Source organism: Sus scrofa, chromosome 6 (assembly GCF_000003025.6).
Source record: "Sus scrofa isolate TJ Tabasco breed Duroc chromosome 6, Sscrofa11.1, whole genome shotgun sequence".
In the NCBI taxonomy this organism is placed as follows: Eukaryota; Metazoa; Chordata; class Mammalia; order Artiodactyla; family Suidae; genus Sus; species Sus scrofa.
The window spans coordinates 84,311,660-84,326,494 of NC_010448.4; positions in this window are offsets into that span (position 1 = coordinate 84,311,660).

A 14,835-nucleotide genomic window follows, 5' to 3' on the forward strand; every position below is an offset into this window, starting at 1 on the left:
ACCACAGCTCATGGCAACGCCGGATCCTTAACCCACTGAGGGAGGCCAGGGATGGAACCAGCAACCTCATGGCTACTAGTGGGATTCGTTTGCACTGTGCCACAACGGGAACTCCTGTTACTTTTAATCTTTTTTTCTGATTTTAAACATATGTACTTGTGGCAAAATTTTAGAAATTAAGTCTGGTTCATCTCTGCAATATTCTCTCTCAATTAAATATCATTCTCCCAACAATGAATTAAATATCATTCTCCTAACACCCCCATTCTGTAAGGTAGTCTGGGCAAGGAGTAATATGCCCAATGTACAGAGAAACCAAGACCTAGAAATGGTAAACTACATGCCAGAATCACCAGGTTGCCTCAGACAGACCTAGGTCTAGAACCCAGGAGCCCGACTCTCAGACTAAAGCAGCTTGTTCCTTTTTCTGGAGGCCAGACCAAGAAAGATACCACCCTTGCCTCCTCCATCCATCTTGTCTGGGATCGAAGGCTTCCTCTGGCGCCCCCAGGACAGAGAGCTGCTGCTTGCTCTGTTGCTTGGCTGTGTGACTCTGGGCAAGTCTCCTGCACTGTGTTCAACTTTTGTTTCACCTTCTCTTGAAAGATAAGGAATAGATAAGAAATGTCCTTTGGCTGAGGCCAGAGTCTTCAAACCCTTGACCTATCCTTTCCATGCCCGGCAGAGAACGAAAAGAAAGGAAACTAACATTTACTGGGTACTTACTAGGCACCAGACACTTTACATACGTTATCTCTAATTTCTAAAAATACGTCTCAAGATGTGGGATCATTATCCTCAATTTACAGATGAAGAAACTAAGGTTTACAGAGGTCAAGTGACATGCGTAAGGTCATACAAGTACTAATTGGCAGCGTGAGACTTGAATCCAGGTCTCCTGACTCCAGGGCCCTATTTCCCAACTGCACTTTTTAGAAGAGGTGGCACAGATTGCAGAGTCATGCTTGGCACAGCCTTGGTACCACCCACAAGATTCAATCATTTATTCATTCGACAACCACCAGGTATACTAAACACCTACTGTGTACCAGGTGCTGGGGTAGGCCCTGTGCTATGATAGGCAGGGTCCCTGCCCTTCTCGAATTGATATTCTAGTGTAGTAAGACAAGAGTCAAATAAGTAAATAGGTAAAAATTTCAAATAGTGCTAAGAAGAATATAAAACAGGGTAATGGGAGGGACAGCAACCATTTGTGGGTGTGGGTGTGAAAAAGATGTAGTGAGAGAAAGAGAACTAGAGAGATCAATGTGCGGCATTCAATGGTGTAATCATGGAAGGCCTCCCTAAGAAGGTGGCATTTCCATTATCTCTGCTGGATCCACCTCTGCCTCATCTCCCCATACTTTTTCCTGGACAGCCAGGGCAGCAGAGAAGTTGACAAACCACACATTCCTAGAACTCCAAAGGCTTGACCCTGGCAGCCCTTTGACAATCATTTTGTTCATTCTCTTCCCATCTTGTAGATGGGGAACCGGGGGTCCAGAGAGCTGGAGGGATTTACTTCAGGGACACTGGCTAGGGCTGGAGTTACACAGGGGCAGGGCCTCGTGGGGGCAGCCTGGTACTGAGGCCACCCTATATACTTGAATTAAGTTCTCTAAGGAAGGAAACTTAGAGATCTCTTTTCCTCTCTCCTCCTTCTGTCTGGACGAGGAAGGGCAATTAGCAAAATCACATGCTGTGCGTCATCCTTCTGTTGACACTTCTATTTCCAAAGGTAATAGGTCCAAAGTTTGCCCAATCAGAGGACCTGAACATCACTGTGACAGAGGCAGGGGTGACTTGGGAATGTAGGAAGAGGAGATAAGATGAGAGAGGGCAGAGGTAAACGCACAGGGTGTTCATTTTCATCAAGACCAACCTAGGAGTTCTCATTGTGGCTCAGCGGTAATGTATCCAACAGGTATCCACAAGGATGCAGTTCAATCCCTGGCCTCGCTTGGTGGGCGTTGTTGCAAGCTGTGATGCAGACTCGGCTCATACTTGACGTTGTTGTGGCTGTGGCATAGGCTGGCAGCTGCAGCTCTGATTTGACCCCTAGCCTGGGAACTTCCATATGGTGCACGTGTGGCCCTAAAAAGCAAAAAAAAAAAAAAAAAAAAAAAAAAAAAGACGAATTGTCCCAATGAATGGAGGGGAACAATGGCTGAAGTACATCCTGAAGAGTCTCAACTGGCTTTCAAGTTTTATAGATGAGTCTTTCCCCTCCCATACAAATTCCCCATCTTAATTCTGACTCCAGTTGATTTTAAAAGGGAACTTACTCTGTATGATCATTGAGTCATAGTGATATAGGTAGGTCACTTTCCCTATCTGGGCCTCAGTTTCCTATTCTGTACAATAGGAGTGCAATAGGAGTCAGGTTCTTCCATTCACATCTTCTATGATTTGAGGTGGCCGGAGGGGAGAAGGGGTCCTGGGAGAGTCATGGTCCCTACGTTGGCCCTTCCTCAGCTCTGAGACCCCAGGCAAGAGCTTGCTGGGATCAGCCCACATTGCTGAGCACTTTGTGCCTAGAACCACACCAAGAACTTTCCACACAGCTTCTTTTTCTTTTTTTTTTTTTGTCTTTTTTTGTTGTTGTTGTTGCTATTTCTTGGGCCGCTCCCGCGGCATATAGAGGTTCCCAGGCTAGGGGTCGAATCGGAGCTGTAGCCACCAGCCTACGCCAGAGCCACAGCAACTCGGGATCTGAGCCGCGTCTGCAACCTACACCACAGCTCACAGCAACGCCGGATCATTAACCCACTGAGCAAGGGCAGGGACCGAACCCACAACCTCATGGTTCCTAGTCGGATTCGTTAACCACTGCGCCACGACGGGAACTCCCCACACAGCTTCTTATTCAATTTTCAGAACATAATCTTTTGACGTAGGGGTGATCTCACTTTGCGGGAGAGGAAACGGAGGCTCAGAGAAGCTAATTAATTTGGGCATGGCCCCAAAAGTTGGTGAGAGGGGCTTCATACCCAGGTCTGGCTGAATCCCAGGCCCATGCCCTACCCAGGGCCCTGCCTCTGACGATGACCTGGTTTGCTCAGTTACACACAGATGATCCTCCCTATGGAGAACACCTGTTCCTCCTCCCATGGTTCTGGTCCCCGCCCTGCCTCAGCCCCTCATGGCCAAGGTAATTTCGTGGACCTCGTCATTACCAATAATTGGGTCCCTACCCTTTGTAATTTCTATATCAAATATCCCAACCTCCTGGCACCACTTCCTGTCTTTTCTGCTCACTTCTTCTAAAACCCTGACTCCATCAGCTCCTGGACCCACCAGGCCCTTCAATGCATTGGTCCTCCCACCTTTCCCCCCCCGACTGTTCCTCGGCTCCCTCATGGCCTGAGTTTCCTCCATAACCAGCTTAGACTCCATCATTATAATTACTTCCCTGGATACGCCCTCAACCCCCTTGCTCCGTTCTTGTTAAACTGCACTCCCCTGGCAAAACCACACCCTGGTTAATACAACTCAGCCCTTGCACCCACACAGTTGACAGAAGCTGGAGAAAGACACACAGCTCTGCTGACTGGTCTCACTATAATGTCACTGAGGACGGTCCCAAGATGCAACCATAGGACCCAAGTCCTGACCCCCTCCCATGGTCCTGTAGAATATCTTACTTTCTCCTTTCTCCTCAACCCTGACAGCTCTTCCCCAAACCCCTCTCAGCTGATGACCTTGCTTCCTACCTCACTGAGAAAATAGGAGCAATCAAAAGAGAATTTCTGGGAGTTCCCGTCGTGGCACAGTGGTTAACGAATCCAACTAGGAACCATGAGGTTGCAGGTTCCATCCCTGGCCTTGCGCAGTGGGTTAGGGATCCGGCGTTGCTGTGAGCTGTGGTGTAGGTTGCAGACGTGGCTGGATCCCTCGTTGCTGTAGCTGTGGCGTAGGCAGGCGGCTACAGCTCCGATTCGACCCCTAGCCTGGGAACCTCCATATGCTGCGGGAAGCAGCCCTAGAAATGGCAAAAAGACAAAAAAAAAAAAAAAGAATTTCTGCAGATGCTTCACATCTCCTCTGCCCACTCACTGGGTCTGTGCCTCATTTTTCCCCTTCCTTCTGCTACCTTGGATGAACCCCACTTGCTCTCTCTGTGCCCCCGCAAGCCCCCGAGTCTCACCTGCTGCAGAACTTCACGTGGGCCATTTCCCCCTCTATTGGATCATTCCAATCAGCACTGAAGCATAAGTTCTTGCATCTCAGAAAAAAATACAACAAAACCAAAAAATCTCTCGACCTCACATCTGTCTCCCCTCTACCCCACTTCTCTATACAGATCTTTCTTAATTTACAGCCTGATAAGGCTGCTGCAGGTTAAAAATATAGTAAGTGAAGAAATAAGAAGATATCCGGAACTCCCTGGTGGCTCAGTGGGTTAAGGATCTGCCGTTGTCACTGCTATGGCTCAGGTCACTGCTGTGGCTTGGGTTCGATCCCTGGCCCTGGAACTTCCACATGCCACTGGCACATCAAGAAAAAAAAAAAAATGCATGGTCATAAGACAATGCATTTAGTACATGTAGCCTACTGAATATCACAGCTTAGCTCAGCCAACCTTAAAAGTGCTCAGAACACTAACATTTTGCCTGCAATCGAGCAAAATCATCTAATACAAAGTCTATTTTATAATTAAGTGTTGACTAGAGGTGTGGTGGGTCCAGTGGCTTCTCTGCAGCAGCAGGATGCAGTTTCAATCCCCGGCCCGGCACAGTGGGTTAGCGTTGCCACAGCTGCAGTGTAGGTTGCAATTACAGCTCAGATCTGATCCCCTGGCCCAGGAACTCCATATGCTGGGGGGTGGCCAAAAAAGAAAAAAACAGCAACAAAAATAATTAAATGTTGACTATCTCATGTAATTTGTTGACTACTGTACTGAAAGAATGGTTCAGTGTATTGGTAGTTTCCCCTCGATGTCACTGCCACTGCCTGGCATCACAAAAGAATCTTGGACTGAATATTGCCAGCCCAGGAGAAGATTGAAATTCAAAGTACATTTTCTAAAATAAATTTTTTAAAAAATTAAATACAGTAACAAAGAAAAAAAAAAAAGTAGGAGTTCCCATTGTGGTGTAGTGGAAACGAACCCAGCTAGGATCCATAAAGATGCAGGTTCTATCCCTGGCCTCACTCAGTGGGTTAAGGATCCCGCGTTGCCATGAGCTGTGGGATAGGTCGAAGACAAGGCTCAGATCTGGCGTGGCTGTGGCTGTGGTGTAGGCCAGCAGCTGTACCTCTGATTCGACCCCTAGCCTGGGAACTTCCATATGATGCAGTTGCAGCCCTAAAAAGCAAAAAAATAAAAATAAAAAAGCATAATTTTCTACTGAATGAGTATCGCTTTTGCACTACCATAAAGTTGAAAAATTGTAAGTCAAACTACCATATGTCGGGCGCTGTGTGTATAACAAAATTCTGAAAATGTTCATACTTGCTGTTTTCACTTGTTCTTTTCTTTCTCAAACACTTCAGGCAAGTTTTCATTCCCACCAATTAACCAAAACCGCTTTTTGTCAAGTGACCTTCACATTGCTAAGTCCAGTCATCAAGGTTTTTTTGGTAATAACTTTACTGAAATATAATTCATGTAACATACTATTCACCCATATAAAGTGTAAAATTCTATCTATCTATCTATCTATCTATCTATATATATATATATATATTTGTCTTTTTAGGGCTGCACCTGCCGCATATGGAGGTTCCCAGCTAGGGGTCTAATTGGAGCTGTAGCTGCCGGCCTATGCCTGAGCCACAGCAACCCGGGATCCGAGTCGAGTCTGCAACTTATACCACAGCTCACAGCAACGCCAGATCCTTAACTCACTGAGCAAGGCCAGGGATGGAACCCACAACCTCATGTTCCTAGTCGGATTTGTTAACCACTGAGCCATGACGGGAACTCCTGAAGTGTAAAATTCTTATAAATCAATTATAAGAAAAAAGTTAAAAAAACAAAGTGTACAATTCACTGGTGCTTAGTATACTCAGAGTTGTTCAACCAGCACTATAGTCAATTTTAGAACATTTTTATCACCCCCCACAATGAAGTCTTGTACCTTTAGCAGTTGTTGCAAGACATGTTTCCTTGAAAACTCCATCTTGTCCTTCTTTACTTTATCCCATCTTCTTGTCTTATTTTAGCCCATCTTCCTTCTTTGGAAAAACAGTCACAGTGCTGGTAAATGACTTAAGCTTAAGAGCAAAGACCTAAAGGCATAAATGACTTAAGCTTAAGTACTGTTATGTGCCTAGAGGTCAGAGTAAGAGCTTAACTCTTTACCACCTAAGTGGCTTTTTAAATAGTAAAAGAACTTGTATAATAGTAAACCCTGTATCATCCACTCATAGCCACTCCTCACTTGATCTCACAATAAAAGCAGTGTGGTTTCTTGAGGCAGGGTGCTCTTGGTCCCTGAGACCTTGAGTCCCCGGCTCCCACCTTACTTAAGATAAATGTCTCTGTGTCTTGTTTTATGTTAACTATTTTTCCTTAAGTTCCACAGCACCCGTTCTTCAGCCCCATCCTGCTGAGCTGGCCCCGGCAAGCAGTCGCTCCCCATGTTCCCCCAACCCCTTCAGCACAGAGCCCTGGACAACCAATAATCTACATTCTGTCTCTGTATAGATTGTCCAGTTTGGAAATTTCATATAAATGGGAACCATACAATACCTAGTCTCTGATGACTCATTTCTTTTATTTAGCATGATGTTTTTAGGGTTCACCTATGTTGTAGCATGTGCTAATATTTCATTTTTTCTCTATTTCCAAATACTATTCCATGAATCTATGACTATATCACATTTTATTTATCCCCTCATTAGCTGATGGACAGTTGAGTTGTTTCTACTTTTTGGCCATTATGAATACTGCTGGGAATACACATATATATATTTTGTGTGTGTGTGTGTGTGTGTGTGTGTGTGTGTGTGTGTGTGTGTGTGCTTTTTTTAGGGCCATACCTGTAGTATATGGAGGTTCCCAGGCTGGGGGTCAAATTGAAGCTACAGCTGCCAGCCTATGCTGCAGCCACAGCAACTTGGGATCCGAGCCTCATCTGCAACCTACACCACAGTTCACAGCAACACCAGATCCCTAACCCACTGAGCGAAGCCAGAGATTGAACCCGAAACCTCACCAGTCGGATTCACTTCCACTGTGCCACAACGGGAACTCCTCTGCTTGTATCTTTATGGCCTCCTCAAACTTTGCAATCTACAGCTGAATTCTCTTTTGGGGGGTCTTTTTGCCTTTTCCAGGGCCGCTCCCACGGCATATGGAGGTGCCCAGGCTAGAGGGCAAATTGGAGCTATAGCTGCCAGCCTATACCACAGCCACAGCAGCGTGGGATCTGAGCCACGTCTGCAACCTACACCACAGCTCACGGCAACGCCGGATCCCTAACCCACTGAGCAAGGCCAGGGATTGAACCTGCAACCTCATGGTTCCTAGTCAGATTCGTTAACCACCAAGCCATGATGGGAACTCTGACAGCTGAATTCTTGAACTGAATTTCTCCTCCCACAGCAAATGGCAACTTACAGTTCTTGGGCCAAACATCTGAAGCCATTTTTTATTCCTTTTTCCTCTCACATCCCACATCCAATTTGTCAGCACGTCCTATTGGCTCTCCCTTCAAAATACAGGCAGACTCTGATCCCATCTCGCCCCCAGCCAGCTTGCTGCCGCCTCGGAGGTCATTGTCCCTCTCCTGGATTATTGCAGCCTCCCTGCTGGCCCTACTGCTGTTGCACTTGCCTCCTACAGTCGGTTTTCAATCTATTAGCCAGAGTGATCCTTTTAAAACACAAATCAGATCATGTCATTTTAATGCCCCATCTCACTTAGCGTAAAAGCCGAAGCCCTTCCACTTACCACCAGGCTCTATGGGGTGCCCTGCCCCCATCTCCTCCCACTCTCCTCTCCCATCTGCAGGTGCACTGGCCTGCTTGATGCTTCTTTCTCAGCTCAGGGCCTTTGCAATCACTTTCATCTACCCAACCTACTCCACCCCTCAGAGCCACGTGGCTTCTCCCCAGTTCCTTCAGGCCTTTTTCTCCCTGTGTCTGTTTCTCAGTGAGGCCTCTCCAACTACCCAGTTAGAATGGTGACCTCCCCTCCCGACCCTCTCCTCCACTTTATTGTTTCCACAGCATCCAGCACCATCTACACATCATGCTGTGCATTTATCTATTTGTTGTCGGATTGTCTGTTGGAACAGAAGCTCCAGGAGGGCAGAGGTTTTGTCTGTCTTTGTTTTTTGGAATCCCAGGTCCTGGAATCTATAAATATTCATGGAAGGAGTGAAGGGATGCTTTTTTTTTTTTTTTTTTTTTTTCCTGTCTTTTTAGGGCCGCTCCTTCGTCATGTTGAGGTTCCCAGGCTGGGGGTCAAATTGGAGCTGTAGCCGCCGGCCTGTGCCATAGCCACAGCAACGCCAGATTCAAGCTGCATCTGTAACCTGAGTGGGGTCAGGGATCAAACCCAAGTCCTCATGGATACTTGGGTTCATTACCACAGTGGGAACTCCTAGAAGCTGATCTTGCAAGGAGTGGCGCGTATGGCCCCAGCCAAAGCTCTAAAGCAGGACTTTAAAAAGAGTCCTCCCCAAGGTCAGGGAAAGTTGGTTCCTATTTTCCAGCCAAGGAATCCCCATGTGGTAGGAGGCAAATCTTGAGTTCCTATTCCAGCTTGGCCTCTTATTGACTGTGCGCCCTGGATGCAAACCACTCCCTTTTGCTGAGCCTTGGTTTCCTCACCTGTTTATTGGGGTGTGATCACCTAGTCTCTGGGCTGACATAAGACCCAGTACAAAAGGGGTGCCTGGTATGTGGTCAGTACTCAATGCTCGCTCTCCCCAGAAACAATGATTTGCTAATTTGGAGCAAGGTTCAGACAGGTATGGGTTTGTTTTTCGTTTTTTTTTTTTTATTTTATTTTTTTATTTTTTTTTATTATTTTCCCACTGTACAGCAAGGGGGTCAGGTCATCCTTAGATGTATACATTGCAGTTACAGTTTTTTCCCCCACCCTTTCTTCTGTTGCGACATGAGTATCTAGACATAGTTTTTTTTTTTTTTTTTTTTTTTTTTTTTGCGGTGGAGGAGGAAGAAGGAAGAGGGAAGAGGGAGAGGCTCTGGAAGAGAATGAGGAGGGCTGGGGGCTGGACCCTGAAGGACAGGGGGAAACACCAGAAGACAGAGCTGTGAATAGGGAATTTGCAGAACTTACTTCCCTCAGATACCAGGCAGCTCACAAAGCCCCTCCCTGAGCCAAGCTCATTTGTGCCTGTCCCACCCCTCGGGGAGGCAGGCAGAGATGACAGATGATTGATTATGCCCATTTCATGGATAAGGAAACTGAGGCTCAGCAGATGGCACTATGCATCTCTGTCCCATCTCCCCTGCTAGAGGTGAGCTCCTCGGGTTCAAGGGCTGCCCAGCCCCATTTCTCTTTCCTCAGGGCTGATGCTGTCCACTGAAAACAAGAGCAACTGCTCATCAGTGGGCTTCCGGCCCCAGCAGACCTCATACTCTCTTTTATAACAAATTTCTTCATTTAAAGAAAGAAATATCTCTTTTTAAAAATTTCTATTGTAGTTGATTTACAATGTTCTGTCAAATTCTGCTGTACAGCAAAGTGACCCAGTTATACATATACGCATTCTTTTTTCATAATATCTTCTATCATGTTGTATTACAAGCGATTGAATATAGTTCTCTGTGCAATACAGCAGGACCCCATTGCTTGTCCATTCTAAATGAAACGAGAACTCCATGCGCCATATATTTAGATTCCACATATAAGTGATATCATATGGTATTTGTCTTTTTCTGACTTTACTTAGTATGAGAGTCTCTAGTATATTATCTCTTTCCTATAATGGAATGAAATTCATAGATAAAATATCCTCTTTAGAGAGTTCCTGTCATGGCTCAGTGGTTAACAAATCCGACTAGGAACCATGTGGTTGCGGGTTCGATCCCTGGCCTTGCTCAGTGGGTTAAGGATCCGGCGTTGCTGTGAGTTGTGGTGTAGGTTGCAGACGCTGCTCGGATCCTGCGTTGCTGTGGCTGTGGCGTAGGTTGGCAGCTACAGCTCCAATTCGACCCTTTGTCTGGGAACCTCCACATGCCGTGGGAGCGGCACTAGGAAAGGCAAAAAGGCAAAAAGGCAAAACAAAACAAAACAAAAAAAAACTCCTGTTTATACACTCATAATTTTGAGGAAAAAATCAAGGTAATGCCCTGATTAGATATTCGTATATATTGTGAAATAATCACCACACATAGTTACTTTTTTGTTTGTTTTTGGCCACCCAGCAGCATATGGGGCCTGCAGCCTCAGCAACAGTGCTGGACAGGAGGTCAGGGATCGAACCTGCGTCTCGGGGCTCCAGAGATGCCATCGACCCCTTTGCATTGCAGCAGGAACTCCTCCTTGTGATGAGAACTTTTTTTTTTTTTTGCTTTTTAGGGCCACATCCAAGGCATATGGAGGTTCCCAGGCCAGGGTTCGAATCGGAGCTACAGCCATAGCAATGCCAGATCCGAGCCATGTGTGATCTATGCCACAGTTCATGGCAATGAAGGATCCTTAACCCACTGAGGGAGGCCAGGGATCGAACCCACAACCTCATAGTTCCTAGTCGGATTCGTTTCCACTGCACCACGATGGGAACTCCTTTTTTTCCCCCCTTTAAATATACAGGCTGCTTCTTGCAGAACAGGGCTTCTCAAATTGGACTGTGCCTAGAAGTTCCCTGGGGAATCTTGTTAAAATGCAAATTCTGGTCAGCAGGTCTGCGCAAAGACCTGAGTCTGTGTCTCCAACCTGCCGGCAAGGGCAAGCGTTGTCCAGCAGCTGCTCCGCAGGCTGAGGAGAGATGCCCCCAGTTCCCTGGGCCCTTGCATCCCACCGTCTTTCCCAGCCGGGCCTCTGCCCAGGGCCTCCACCTTCCCAAGTCCAAGCAAGAGGCAACCCTGTTGGGACCACCCAGGACCGCCCAGAACGAATGCTGCCCAAGAAAGTGCCTGCCCTGCTGCCCAGCCTCATTCCTGGCACCCACGTGGCTGGGTGCCTGATGCCGAGACAGCAATTCCCATGGGAGGAGCCGGCCCTGGGGAATGGGCCGCCGGGGTGGGAGGGAAGCCCAGGGAATTGACGTCCGAAGGGGCGGGGTCTCCATGTCCTTGTCCGCCCCAGCTTCTTCCCTGCCACACGCAGCTGGGGCCAGCAAATCCCCAGCACTGCTTTCTTGCCCCAGGTGTCTGGGCTAGGCCCCTGTAGAGCTCAGATGAATCTAGGTGTTTTCTATTCCGCAACTGTCTAGAAGCCAGCAGACAGGCAACCGGACACCTTTCATCTTTAAGCCAGCGGGCGTTTATGTCAAAGGAATGTGGGAGGGAACTCACTTCCAGCCTTCTGGATGCCAATCAGGGAAGGCTTCATGGAGGAGGCAGGAGCCCAGCAGGGCATGAGGGCTTCAGATGGGTTTCCTGGACAACCCTCTCCCAGAGCCCCTTCCTGGCCAGGGCCTGCTGACCTGGGGCAAGACAAGGGGCATTGCTGCTCTGAGGGTCCCAGAGGACCCCATTCAGAGGCTAGGGTAGGAGTTAAGAACCCACCTAGCATCCATGAGGATGTGGGTTCCCTGGCCTCGCTCAGTGGATTAAAGGATCCAGCATTGCTGTGAGCTGTGGTATAGGCTCGGATCCCATGTTGCTGTGGCTGTGGTGTAGGCCGACAGCTGCAGCCCCAATTCAACCCCAGCCTGGGACTTCCATATGCCGCAGGTGCAGCCCTAAAAAGAAAACAAAACAAAACAAAAAAATAGAGGCTGGGGTAGAGGAGAGTCCTGGGTTTGAGGCCTGACAAGCTGTGTGCCTCCCTAGGCAAGCCCTCTCCTATCTAGGCCTCCGTAAAGGGATGGGATCTGAGGGTCCCCAAGGCCTGCCCAGCTCTAAAGCCCACAAGCCCGTGGGGCCTGTGAGGAAGGTTTTTGGTCTCCAAGGTGGGGAGGACAGACAGCGGCTTATGCAGGACTGGGGCTTGTTCTGGGCAGGAGGAGTGGGCCCTGGGGACTCTGAGGGGGTCTCCCCGTGAAACCTGGGCCGGACTCATCCACTCTCTGGACTCTGCTGGAAGGCAAAACATTAACCCATGACAACAGCAATAACAGCTACCCCTCCCTCCCACGAGGGCTGCGCCCCACAGCTTACAAAGCACTTTTCTTGCCACTGTCTCATTTGATCCTCCCAAACTTGGGGTTAGTGCCATTTGATGGATGGGAAAATTGAGGCCCAGAGAAGCCAAGTCACTAGTGAGTGCAAGGTATCAGAGCTAAGATGACATCCCAGGACTTAAATCCAGTATCCCACATAGGGTTTTTTTTTTTTTGCATTTTCGTTTTGTTTTGTTTTGTTTTCTTCTTTTTATGGCCACACCTGTGGCATATGAAGTTCCCAGGCTAGGGGTTGAATCAGAGCTGCAGCCACAGCCACAGCAACGCCAGATCCGAGCCGCATCTGCAACTTACACCACAGCTTGCAGCAACGTCAGATCCTTAACCCACTGAGCAAGGCCAGAGATCAAACCTGCATCCTCACAGACACTATGTCAAGTTCTTAACCTTCTGAACCACAATGGGATCTCACTCCCCACACAGGTTTTAAGAAAAGTTGCCTGGGTTTTCTGGGTCTGAATTATCCAGGAAGCACAACTCTTCCAGCCCTTGAACATGGGGCCCTAAATTTCCATCGAGAGCCTTAACTTTGGGAGTTCCCGTCGTGGCTCAGTGGTTAACGAATCCAACTAGGAACCATGAGGTTGTGGGTTCGATCCCTGGCCTCGCTCAGTGGGTTAAGGATCCGGCGTTGCCGTAAGCTGTGGTGTAGGTTGCAGACGCGGCTCGGATCCTGCGTTGCTGTGGCTGTGGCTGTGGCCGGTGGCTACAGCTCCGATTAGACCCCTAGTCTGGGAACCTCCATATGCTGCAGGTGCGGCCCTAGAAAGACAAAAAAAAAAAAAAAAAAAAGACAAAATAAACAAAAAGAGCCTTAACTTTGGACATTAGAGCTGCAAGGTTAAATCTTTCACTGTACAGACAGGGAAACTGAGGCTGTAGAGAAGAAGGGTCTTAGCCATTAGCCAGATCAGGGCCTGGCTTCTACTCCCTAGGTTCTCAGATGAAGTTCCTGGGGCTTTCACAGCTCCTTCTCCTCCTGGTGACCTGGAGATCTGTGTTTGGGGGCTTTGGGGAAGGAGGTTTAGGGCAAGAATCCTCCAAACCAAAGAGGGAGTCTGACACGGATGGGGAGGGGTTAGGGCTTAGAAAATATGCTTTGCATTTAGGCTTTATTTCCTAAGACCAAGATGTGTCTCTAAAGCAAGGAGGAGATGCTAGTGGGTTTTAATTTGGTTTGATTTCTTACTGTTTGCTTCCCAGGCAGGAGCTCAGACTACAGAGGTGGATGGTGCTGAGCCAACCCCTCTCCAGCCCTGCTCCCCTTTGGGCTCAAGGGCCGGGCTTTGTCATGATTTTAGGGCTGAGCCTGTGGCAGGGGCAGATGAAGGTGGGAGTGTGTTTTCTGTGGCCCGATCATAGCCCAGCCCAGATCTAGGGTGGGGTTCTGTCTGGGTTGGGTGGAGATCTTTGTCACTGGGCTCAGGTCCAGTTTATGACCAAGGTCAGCGCTCATCCTGGGATCAGAGAGCAGGGAGAAGCAGCCCTTGGTCCCTCCCAGGACAGACCCAGCCCAGGAGGGTGAGTCAGGCAGTCCAGCTGGGAGCCCATAGGCCTTCCTTTAGGCCCCAGGGCTGGAGCAGAGGCTCCGGTGAATGTGATGCCAGGGCTCTCTGGTCCACCATCAGGTGTGAATTGAGAGGAGGTGACTTCCCACCTCCACCCAGCATCTGCCCACCAGCCCAGCTGCCCACCGGGACTCTGGTCGTGCGTGGCTGTCTCCTTCCACTGGTCCTGCTCCAGGCTCAGGAGTTTTTGCAGAGACAAATGGTGTGGGGCAGGATCTCTAACTGTCCCTGGGGCACTGTCCAAAAGTAGGTTGGCCAGCTGGCTAGCTGGGAAAAATAACCGAAAGCCCTCCACTGTGGCCGATTTCAAGCTACCCACGTGGCGTCATTGCTTATGGAGGTGGGAAGAGGCTCATGGAGGTGGGAAGAGGCTCGTGGAGTCGGCTCTCTCAAGCAGGTAGGAGCCAGCTCCAGCACACCACCCTGTCCCAGGACAGTCCCACTGCCATCCACAGGGCAGCTAGGGGCTGCGGTCCTGCTGGATCACAGAGTCAAGGTGCCCTTGAGGGTTTCCTGTCCTGTCCTTGTGCCCATTGGTGTAAAGGTGGCGGTGACGATGCTCATGATTGACCTTGTGCTTGTAATGGTCGAGACTTCAGTTTTACTGCTTGGCCTCTTCTCAGCCAAGGAAGCGCCTCCATCCTCCAGGGAAACTTCCAGGAGGGGTCCAGGGGGATGATTAGGACCCGGGTTCCCCAGGGATGTATTACGGCTCTTCTAGGACCCTGGAAGCCCGCGTGGCCTCATGGACACAAGTCCTGCCATCTCCTGCTCCCCCTGAGCAGTGACCTAGCCTCACACCTCACTGAAGAAGCAGGAGCCGGGGGAGGCCCTGCCTTACCTCTGCTGACCCTCTGCCCCATCCTGCATCCTGCTCGTCTTTTCCTGGACTCATGCCTGAGGACCCTCCAAGGAGGGCCCTTAGTGGCTTCCCATTGATGGGAATCACATGCCAATTCTTTTTTTTTTTTGCTTTTTAGAGATGCACCCATGGCATA